The sequence below is a fragment of the Sapajus apella genome, unplaced genomic scaffold, assembly GCF_009761245.1.
Source record: "Sapajus apella isolate SASKATOON/1434 unplaced genomic scaffold, GSC_monkey_1.0 scaffold25, whole genome shotgun sequence".
NCBI classification, from domain to species: domain Eukaryota; kingdom Metazoa; phylum Chordata; class Mammalia; order Primates; family Cebidae; genus Sapajus; species Sapajus apella.
Window position 1 is genome coordinate 3,607,623 of NW_022436965.1, and position 10,961 is coordinate 3,618,583.

A 10,961-nucleotide genomic window follows, 5' to 3' on the forward strand; every position below is an offset into this window, starting at 1 on the left:
GCTCTGTAACCCAGGCTGAAGTGCAGTGGCACGATCTCAGCTCACTGCAACTTCCACCTTCCAGGTTCAAGTGATTCTCCTGCCTCAGCCTCCCAAGTAGCTGGGACTTCAGGCACATGCCACCACACCAGGCTAATTTTGTTTTAGTAGGGATGAGATTTCACCATTGTTAACCAGGATGGTCTCAATCTCCTGACCTTGTGATCTGCCCACCTTGGCCTCTCAAAGTGCTAGGATTACAGGTGTGTGCCACCGCACCTGACCTGACAAATGCAGTTTTTAATCTTCTTATAGCTTTTGCCAATTTTAGAAGTCCATTTAGTCTCTATTTTGGTTTTAGAAGTCCATTTACTCTCTAATGTTGAAAACAGTGTTCAACATTTTTAAATAAAAGTTCCAGTAATGGCCGGGCACGGTGGCTCACGCCTATAATCCCAGCACTTTGGGAGGCCAAGGTGGGCAGATCATGAGGTCAAGAGATCGAGACCATCCTGGCCAACATGGTGAAACCCTGTCTCTACTAAAAATACAAAAATTAGCCGGGTGCGGTGGCGTGCGCCTATAGTCCCAGCTACTCAGGAGGCTGAGGCAGGAGAATTGCCTGAACCCAGGAGGTGGAGGTTGCAGTGAGCCGAGATCATGCCACTGCACTCCAGCCTGGCGCCTGGTGACAGAGCAAGACTTTGTCTCCAAAAAAAAAAGGGTAAAAAAAAAAAAAGTTCTAGTAAAATACAATTTACCAGCAAAGAAAATTCTCAATCCATACTGAAAACAAAAGGAAAAAAAAAAGACTAAAGCATTCTAGAGCATATTTAACATTTGTATAAATAACAGCTCTTTTTCATTTTGCTACCTGGCAGGCTCAGTAGAAGGCAATTAACTCAGCCATTGGCATTGATTTAACTTCTGGGAGCTAATATTTAAAAAATAAACTTGAATCTGTGGTAATAGTATCTGTTGAACAATTCCCAGTTTGGGTTTTTCAGTATGATCTATTAACTAACAAAATTGAATCAGAATTATTCCATTGAGTCTGCAGAAGTTTTGAACAGGGTATAGATAATTTTCTAAGAGGTTAACCAATAGAGAGATTTTCGTTCCTTAAGTATGGGAAGGAGGTTGCTGGTTTCAGATTGCTGCAGTGATAGTGACCTGCAAAGGGGAAAGCAATCATGAGGACATTAACATAACTACAGGGCCTTTAATTTATCCCATCGATACTTTCTGATTGACAATAATGTTTAAAACTAGATATTTGGAAGTAAATATTTTGTAGACAGTTATTATGCTAGGTTTTATTCTTAAATATGAGAATTTTTTTAAACTCTATTTTTATTACTTTATGAATAGGTAATAGAAAAGAGTTCTTCTGATATTTTTAAACTCAGTAAAATTTAGAGAATATCAAACCTGGTAACTTTTGGTTTCCCTATCCTTTCTCTTACCCTTAAAAAAAATTAAAATTAAAAAAACGGGAGGCTGTCATGCTAGGATCACAGGAGGTTGAGGCTGCAGTGAACCATGATTGCACTACTCCAGCCTGGGTGACAGAGCAAGGCCTTGTCTCAAAAAATAATAATAATAACAAGATCAAGAAAAACATTTTTATTTTATCGATCAACAGTCCAGGATGCCAAAAATAATGTAGGCACAAAAAGGTGTCTTAACAATTTTACTATTCTGAATTTGTATCTAAATTCAGAATTTTTCAGAGCAGAAACAATATGAACATAAGGCATTAGCAAGTGATTACAAACAGTATTTTGAAAACATACTGCATCAAGAAATAATGATTAATAAGAACTTTTTATTGTCTTACAAAAACAAGAAAAGAATATGTATTAAAACAAATCTGTTATGTAGAGTATAACAATTCTTATAAAAAATACATATTTTAATTTTGTGAGGAGCACAACAATTTGCAAATAACAAACAAATTAATATCCTATTATGTGCTTACATATATATAGATATGCATGTATGTATACATATGCAAATCCCTGTTTTTACTGTACCATTTTCTGGGACATTGTCTTTCACCACTGAAGGTGGAAAAAATTCTTGACTTTACCACAATTATATTCCAGAACATAAGAATAGAAAGAGAAAGTGAAAAACAAATAGCTTTCTTCATAAAGATGAGATTTTAAAGTTGCATATACTAATTCTGTGTGCCTCTCATTGCCCAGAATTTAGTCAGCTAGCCAGTTTTTGATGTAAGCATGGTTGGAAATATATACCCTGTAGCCAGGTTTCATGTGCCTTTCTAAAATCAGCAGGAAATTTGAGAATGGGAGCTGATATTGAGATTCTACTGAAAGACAATTCTTGGTTTCATGCTATTAAAAAAGCATTGCTAAATAGCTAATATTGTCTATATATCTTTATATGTAGTTGTACATGCATTCACTTTACCTCTTAGTGAGTGAAATTTCCCTTTTAAGGGAATTTACTTTTTTCCCCCTCATCTGCCATGTCTTTACCTACTTCCCTTGCTCATAAAAAAAAGACTAAAATCTAGGTCCAGCCACAAAAGGATTCATACGTCATAGCTTCTTTGCACACAGTAAATGCTCAGCCATATGCAGAACTGAAGTAATTAAGGAAGTTGTGGCAAACATCCTACATTGCTGGGTAGCAGCTTGGCTCTCAGTGGTATCATAACATCTCCTGCTAGGCTAAATAGACTCTGAGAAAACAAATGTGTTGCTGGGCAGCGTGAGAATTCAAAGCCAGCTTGACTATTTAGTGTTCCAGTACTGAAGCCAGCAGCCTGTCTAAGTACCTCTTTGGGAAAGTAGAACTCTACCTTGGGAGAAGAGTTACATATTTGCAAGTGAATTTCCAACAGTAAAAACTGTGGAAATATTGCCTTAGAATTTATATTACTTTTCACTGTTACTGACAAAGAATTTCTTACCGGGGGGAATAATTTTGCAAAGAATTATGATAGTTTTCTTGAGAAAATTCTTACCCTCATCATACAACCATTTCTATATGTTTATTCTAAACCTAGCCCAATGAGAGAGCTGGCAGGAAGGCCATTCATTGCTTTTTATTGTTATCATTTTTTTTTTTTTTTTTTTTTTTTTTACAGAATATACTATCAAAATACTAATTAGTGATCAAGTTCTTTATGTATTGAAAATTATATAAACAGCAGGTAAAAATATACTTTAAATTATAAATTCCATTAGGATACATTGGATTTTTTTCCCTATCTTTTTTACTGCATATCCAGGAATATTGCTTGCTTCTTAGTAATCATCCAAATATTGTTTAATGAATATCAGAGATTGTTCATTCAAAATTCATCTCATGAGTGAGTAGATGCATTCTGTCTTAGGCTAAGTCATGTTCATTTCTTATGGAGTATACTTTTTAAGAAAGGTGGAGGTTCTACAAATGGAGTTTTAGAAGTGGAATAAGGAAGGCTGGGTGCAGTGCCTCACGCCTGTAATCTCAGTACTTTGGGAAGCTAAGGCAGACAGATCACTTGAGGTCAGGAGTTGGAGACCATCCTGGCCAGTATAGTGAAACCCCATCTCTATTATAAATACAAAAATGTTATCTGGGCATGGTGGTGCATGTCTGTAATACCAGCTACTTGGGAGGCTGAGGTATGAGAATTGCTTGAACCCTGGGGATGGAGGTTGCAGTGAGCTGAGTTCACACCACTGTATTCCAGCCTGGATGACAGAGCTAGAATCTATCTAAAATAAAGAAAGTGGAATAAGAGAAGTGGGTAGAAAGGGATGGTATCGGGTGCATTGTGACAACCATATACAGTGACTATACATAGGAAAGGTGACTGTTCTACAATGAACAACTAGAAACTTCCTCTGGCCTGTGAGATAACTGAAAGCTATGTTGGCATTAATTATGTTCACATCTATTTCTATAAGATAAATAACACTCCCAAAGGGGGAAAAAAGGGACTGGGTGCAGTGGCTCACACCTGTAATGTCAGCACTTTGGGATGCTGAGAGGGGAGGACTGCTTCCGTCCTGGAGGTCCAGACCAACTTCGGCTACAGAGGGAGACCCCGTCTCTCCAAAAAAATACTAAAAATCAGCTGGGCATGGTGGTGCGTGCCCATAGTCACAGCTACTCATGAAGCTTAGATGGTAGGATCACTGGAGCGCAGGAGGTGGAGGCTACGGTGAGGCATGAGACCCTCTCTCAAATAAATAGCCCAGGACTTTACAGAAGTTGTAAGCGTCTGGGTCTCTTCCAATTTTGGAGACAACTACCACTATATTAAAAAGGTCAAAAGCTATCAAGAGGGTTTAAAATGCAGTATATTTAAAACGCTTATATAGAACAAAATAACATACTTGGAAAATACACACATACCAGTATACACAGATTCCATACATATGCTTCATCTGAAGACATAGATCATATCCTGAGTCTGCTGTGAATGTAAAGCACAGGCCAAATAGTTCTTTGGCAGCTTCTCAAATAGACCCTGGCCCTTGCAAACCCCTCATTCCAATTCTCTTTTCTGAGGCCTTCCCTGATACTCTGGGTAGACTTGGGTATACTTTTTTCTTTTTCTTTTAAAAAATTTTGTTGCAACAACATACAAATCATTTTAATTTTTTGCCTTTGTGTTTATTCCTCCTGATTAAAAAGTCTGTGAACACAAGAACAATGAACAACATAAAATATTCTTCCCCTGTCTAAAGAATAAATGAATGAATGAATATCTTGTCCCCATGCTCTTTCTTCTTATTATTATTTTCAATTCTATTTAACTCTCCCAAACAAAGATGATGCCTATGGCTTACTTTGTCAGAATAGACTTTTCTCTCTAACTGTCTGCCTTTATCTAAACACTCATTAATATTACCAGAACCATTTTAGTATCATTCTTCCAAGTTAAAATTTTAAGAAAATATTTTTGTCACATTCACTTGATTGTCCAGAATCACCCTTTAGCAAAATTAAATGACCCAAGAAATAATTTCATTCAATATAGAGGAACAGATCAGGATTTGAAATAGAAAGTTTAAAATTGAAATGCAATTTTTATGTGTAGTATTTACTTATACATGATATGTATGCATAAATTTAAGAAGTGATATATTATGTTTCTCCCTGGGGCTCCACAATAATGATATGGAAGCTATGCTCCATTGTGTGGGAATGCTTTACTCTGACTTACTCTGAGCCTTTGTGTTTTCCCATACCTACAAACTGCATAATAAAAACACTAATTTTTGTTTTCATCAATCCATCTCTGACTTAACTACAGTTTGATTACTTAGGATATTTGTATTCTTCTGTTTCTTTTTTATTCTCTGAATTTTGTTACAGACATTTTCATTTACAATAAAATGAAAATATTACACAGTTCAAAAGAAAGTTTATGTGGGTTTTTATATGAAACCTATTTTTCTCAATATACCAGAAAGCTAGTGTACACTAAGCTGGCATACTTTTGTTGGTATTCTTTATTGAAGGTGTGAATGGCTTTTCTTCATCTGTGAAAGGAACAGAAATCTGAAAAGGTTCAAGTTCAATTTAAAGCCCAGGATGTAAGCATTTTAAATGGGTATTAAATGGAACAAAAAGCTTTTCCCCATTTCTGTTGAATTTGTTTTTATTTTTATTCTACTAAAAAGGCGTGATTAATCTCTTCTCTGCACCAAAATAATCACATATTGCTTCAGTCAGCAGCTGAAAAAGGGGGCAGTTTTCACAAAATGGCTTTATGACCAGTTCTATAAATACTTATAGTTTATCTTTCTTGAAATTTTTGTGTCAGATGACCTGGCAAATGCCTGCTAAGGGTAATATCTGGATCTATGCATATGTGCCTACGTTAACTACTTGCAGGGGTTTATCCCCGCAATATTCACAAATTAAACTGAATTACGCATTTGTTCCTTTACTATGCCCTTGATTTTATGAACTAATGAGAAAAAGGTATAGGCAAATATGACTTTAGAACTTGTCGTAGTTCTTAGATACCTTGACTTTTCTAGTTATTTTTAGACTAATATTTTGCTTGCACCTTTACATACTAATTGATCAGGAGCATTGGGAGGAAGGAAAGAATTTTAAAGCATATTTTCTGGCAAGAGAATGACAATCTGATATTTAGCATTTGCATTGAATCAATCTTAATCTTGTGCCACACGATGGATTCCCCAGGAAACCAGTCTCTGAGATGAGGACTAGTGAAAATGAGATTTACATTGGAGGGTGTCGGAATAAACACCTGTGGAAGGGAAGAAATAAATTCCGCAGAAGGAGGAAGTCAAGCTGTGGTGTTATCTCAATAAAGACTCAGTTGACCTATGTGGAGTTCTATTTGCATTAGCTAGGCCTGTTCTTCATATTGATAGTTGTTATTGGATAAGTACTGCCTAAAGGTATAGCCTTGGGCACAGTGGCTCTCTAAAGTTAAAGCAGACCCTGAAGGATTGACAGCTGAGGGCTGCCTGTCAGCAGGTCTCCCAGAGCTGGGGGAGCAAGTCCTTCATTTTTGAAAGGGGATCTGGGTAGCACAGTGTCCACCGCAGATGGGCATGCCATATGCCGTGAATTAGTCATGTCAATTGTCTTCATTTAGATTCAAAAAGAAAAATGTTACAGGAAATTATGTTAGTAGCTTAAAGTTCATTAAGCAGCATAAGCAAAATTATTCTAGTCAACAGTATACCTATTATACTAATTGCATTTTCTGTGGTATTTTGAATAAGAAATAATTTGTGTTAGTTTTGCAATCAGCATGTTAGAGATTAAGGAAACAAAGACGAATGAGATAATAGCATAACTCTTTCTAACAGAAAGAATTTACCCCTATCTAACAGAGTTTAGAGGCGACAGAATGGTAACATGAGTGAGTATTGTGTAATGATGAATGTTTTTATGCAGGAGCAGAGAAAATGTTAGGACATTAGGAGAGTTCAGAGTTCACTGCAAAATAAATGCTTCATGCCTATGTGCATTTGGACTGAGTGTTTATGAAAGAGAGGTCATATGGTTTTGCTGTATCCTCCCCCAAATCTCATCTTAAATAATAATTCCCATAGTCCCTACATCTCATGGGAGGCAATTGAATCATGGGGGCAGCTACCTCCATGCTGTTCTCAGGATAATGAAGGAGGTTTCATGAGATCTGATGGTTTTATAAGAGGATTAACCCCTCTTCTCTCTGCGCTTCTCCTTCCAGATGCCATGTGAAGAAGGACGCACGTGCTTCCTTTCCTGCCATAATTGTAAGTTTCCTGAGTTCTCTCCAGCCATGCTAAACTGTGAGTCAATTAAACCTCTTTCCTTTATGAATTACACAGTTTTGGGTATGTCTTTATTAGCACCTTGAGAAATAACTAATACAAAGTGAGTTTGGTTATTAATAATAATAACCAAGATAATAATAATAACCAATAACCTAGATGAAGCAAGGCATTATAATTTAAGTAAAATAAGCAAATACATGAGTTTAGAAAGAACTGGCTGTGGAAGATATATCAGTATGATCAGAGTAAAAATTGTGTGATGGGGAGTAGGTGACAATAGTGTGGGTTAAGTTAGGCTGAAGACAAACAGAGGTAAACCCTAGCTTTTACATGTAGGAATTTTAGGTTTTTCAGCTGTAATGAGTGAAAAGAAAAAAAAAAGTCACAACTGTCAACTGAGACTTCTATACTCTGTGAAATACCATTCAAAAATTAAGACAAAATACAGATATATAACAAATCAAGCTAATTCCTCACTGGAAGTCTTTGATTACGAGTACTAAAGGAAATTCTGTAGGCTAAGGGGAATTAATTCCATAGAGTAGGATGGATCAACCAGAAAGAATAATATGCATTAGCTACTACAGTGGTAAATATAAAGACCTCTTTTACTTATATTTAAGAATATTGACAATAAAAAGCAAAAACAATATATAGTGAGTTTTACTAAATATATATAATTAATAACATCACCGATAATTGACAGTACAATGGAATAACTATTTTAAAGGTAGTACGTTGTAAATGAAATGGTATAATGCTAATTCCAAATGGAATGTTTTGAATTAAGAATGCATTTTCAAATCCATAGCAATGTTTCAAAAGGTATTTCAAATCCCTAGCAAGTGTTTCAAGGGTGAGATGTCTTGATTTGTAACATCAGCATTACATGGAAACTTGCCAGAAATTAAAATTCCCAAGGTTTTTTAATGCCTACAGAGTTAGAAACTTTGAAAGGAAGTAGGGCAAAATCACTCATGTTTTAATCCACTTTTTTCTGATGCATGCTAAGATTTGAGCATCAGTGTAGATATGAGCACAGGCATTGACACGTACTGATCAGCGTGTTTTTCATTGATTTAAATATTCGGGAAGGCCATCTGGTAATGTGTATGTTCATGCCATAATACCAGTTTCCCTGATAATTTTTTATCCATAAATTTACTTGAAATTTAAATTTGCAAAATGTGCATTAATAAATGTACAAAGATATTCATTGCACATGATTTACAATGTCAAATACATGGAAACTATTCAGCAGAAAGGAAAATGTTAGATCACGTATAATACAGTCAAATTATTCTGCTATGAAAGTAGATGTTAGGCCTATTTTTGTGGACAGAAAAAGCTGTGCAAAATATGTTATTCAATTAAAATACAGATTGCAAAACAGTATGTGTAGTGAAATTCTATTAATGCAAATATGTATCTGTTTATAACTTGGATAATTATATTTCTGGATTTTAAAATTGTGATTGTAAAAGTTGAGTTTAGAACATGGTTGAAAGAAAAAAAGCAAAGAATTTAAAAGAGCCAAAACCAAAAGTTTTTAAACAAATCATCTAACCTTGAATTTTCCTTTCCTGAAGCTAATTATTTCATATTATTTCATTATATATATATATTTTTTTTTTGAGGTGGAGTCTCGCTCTGTTGCCCAGACTAAGTACAGTGGTGCAATGTCAGTTCACTGCAATCTCTCCTTCCTGGGTTCACACAATTTTGCGTCAGCCTCCCAAGTAGCTGGGATTATAGGCATGTGCCACCAGGCTTGGCTAAGTTGTTTTTTTTTGTTGTTTGTTTGTTTTGTTTTGTTTTGTTTTGTTTTGTTTTGTTTTGTTTTAGTAGAGATGGGGCTTCACCTTATTTGCCAGACTGATCTCAAAATCCTGACCTGAAATGATCCACCTGCCTCCGTCTCCCAATGTGCTGAGTTGACAGGTGTCAGCCACCAGGCGTGGCCTGACACAAATTATTTTAAATGCTTCTCTTAGATCTATAGTCACTTGTACATTCTAATATGCTTATATCTCTATGTCTTGATTAATCAAGCTTAGACAGTGAACATTGAATCTCTAAAAAAGAAAGTATTAGCTCATTTGTATTTTTCTTAAACTACAGTCTTTCTTTCTCTACATTTATTCAATTTCTAATTGTTTCCTGGATCAATTACCTTAAAATTTTTAAGTATGTACTTCAGCTTCTGTTTCTTGACTAGCCAGTTTTAGGCAGTTAATTCTGCAATATATAAAATAAAAACTAGAAAGTTAGATTTACTTCTTTCCATTTTCTTCTTTTCATGTTCAATTTCTGACAACTCTACCATTATTTTTATATTGACAAGGTTTAGAACATGTACACTAGAATTTTAGAATAGAAATTTTAGATCAAACCTTTGTTGCCTTGTTTTATTTGCTGTGCAGAAGGTGTTTAAGTTGATGTAATTCCACTTGTCCATTTATACTTTGGTTGCCTGTCTTTGTTGGGTATTACTCAAGAAATCTCTGCTCAATCTAAAGTCCTGGAGAGTTGCTCCCAAATTTTCTACTAGTAGTTTCACAGTTTGAGGTCTTAGATATATGTGTTTAGATTTATGAGATGATTTGAAACGCCATCTCAAATTGAGATAATTGAGTTTTACGTTCATAGTTTATATGAACATATGTTTATTAATTTTTTATGTTAATAGTTTGATTTAAAATTTTGAAGATTGACCAATGAATGGCATTCAACATATTATGATTATAAAGTTCAATTTTCTTTTTCTTTTTTTTTTTTGAGGCAAAGTCTCACTCTGTTACCCAGGATGGAGTGCAGTGGCAAGATCTTGGCTCACTGCAACTTGAACTCCTGGTTCAAGTAATTCTCCTGCCTTAGCCTCTCAAGTAGCTGGTACTACAGATGAATACCACCATGCCTTGCTATTTTTTTGCATGTGTATTTTTAGTAGAGGAAGGGTTTCACCATGTTGACCAGGCTGGTCTCGAACTCCCAGCCCCATGTGATCTGTCCCCCTTGGCCTCTCAAAGTGCTGAGATTACAGTTGTGAGCTACCGCACCCAGTCTAAAGTTTAATTATCAATCAAGTAATTTGATAGGATGGATCTGTAGAGAAGGAAATATCACCCTATCACCCTGTGACACTAACCTAGTGCTACTTCTTTATATTTATTTTTATATTTTCAATTTTTATGGGTACATAGTAGATGTACCATACTTATGAGGTATATGGGATATCTTGATACAGGTACACAAAGTGTAATAATTATATCATGGCAAATGGGGTATCTATCACCTGAAGCATTTATCATTTCTTTGTAACACAAAGATAAAACAATTATATTTTTAGTTATTTTAAAATGTACAATAAATTATTGTTGACTATATTTACTCTCTTATGCTATCAAATACTGTATCTTATTTATTCTCTCTGATTATGTTTTTGTACCCATTAACTGTCTCCATGCCCTGCCATCCCCCACTACGGTTCCCAGCTTCTGGTAACCATCATTCTATACTTTATCTCTGTAAGGTCAATTGTTTTAGCTTTTAGTTCCCATTAGTAACTGTTTACTTACTATAATGACCTGTGCCTGGCTTTCTATGCCTGACTTATTTCACTTAATGTAATGAACTGTAGTTCTATCCATGTTGTTGCTAACAACAGGTTCTCTTTTTTTTTTTTTTTATGGTTGAACAGTACTCTAT

The 10,961-nt window shown here is 35.3% G+C and overlaps 1 long non-coding RNA gene across 1 annotated transcript in view; it reads right to left on the reverse strand.

Moving 5' to 3' along the window:
* Positions 1–312: 312 nt before the first annotated feature.
* LOC116559972 overlaps positions 313–10,961 on the reverse strand; it is a 14,466-nt gene continuing 3,817 nt past the window's right edge. The window contains exons 2-3 of the long non-coding RNA XR_004272711.1: positions 10,402–10,407; positions 313–325 (exon numbers count right to left, since the gene is read on the reverse strand). This is a non-coding gene — a long non-coding RNA (uncharacterized LOC116559972). The remainder of the gene's footprint in view (positions 326–10,401; positions 10,408–10,961) is intronic.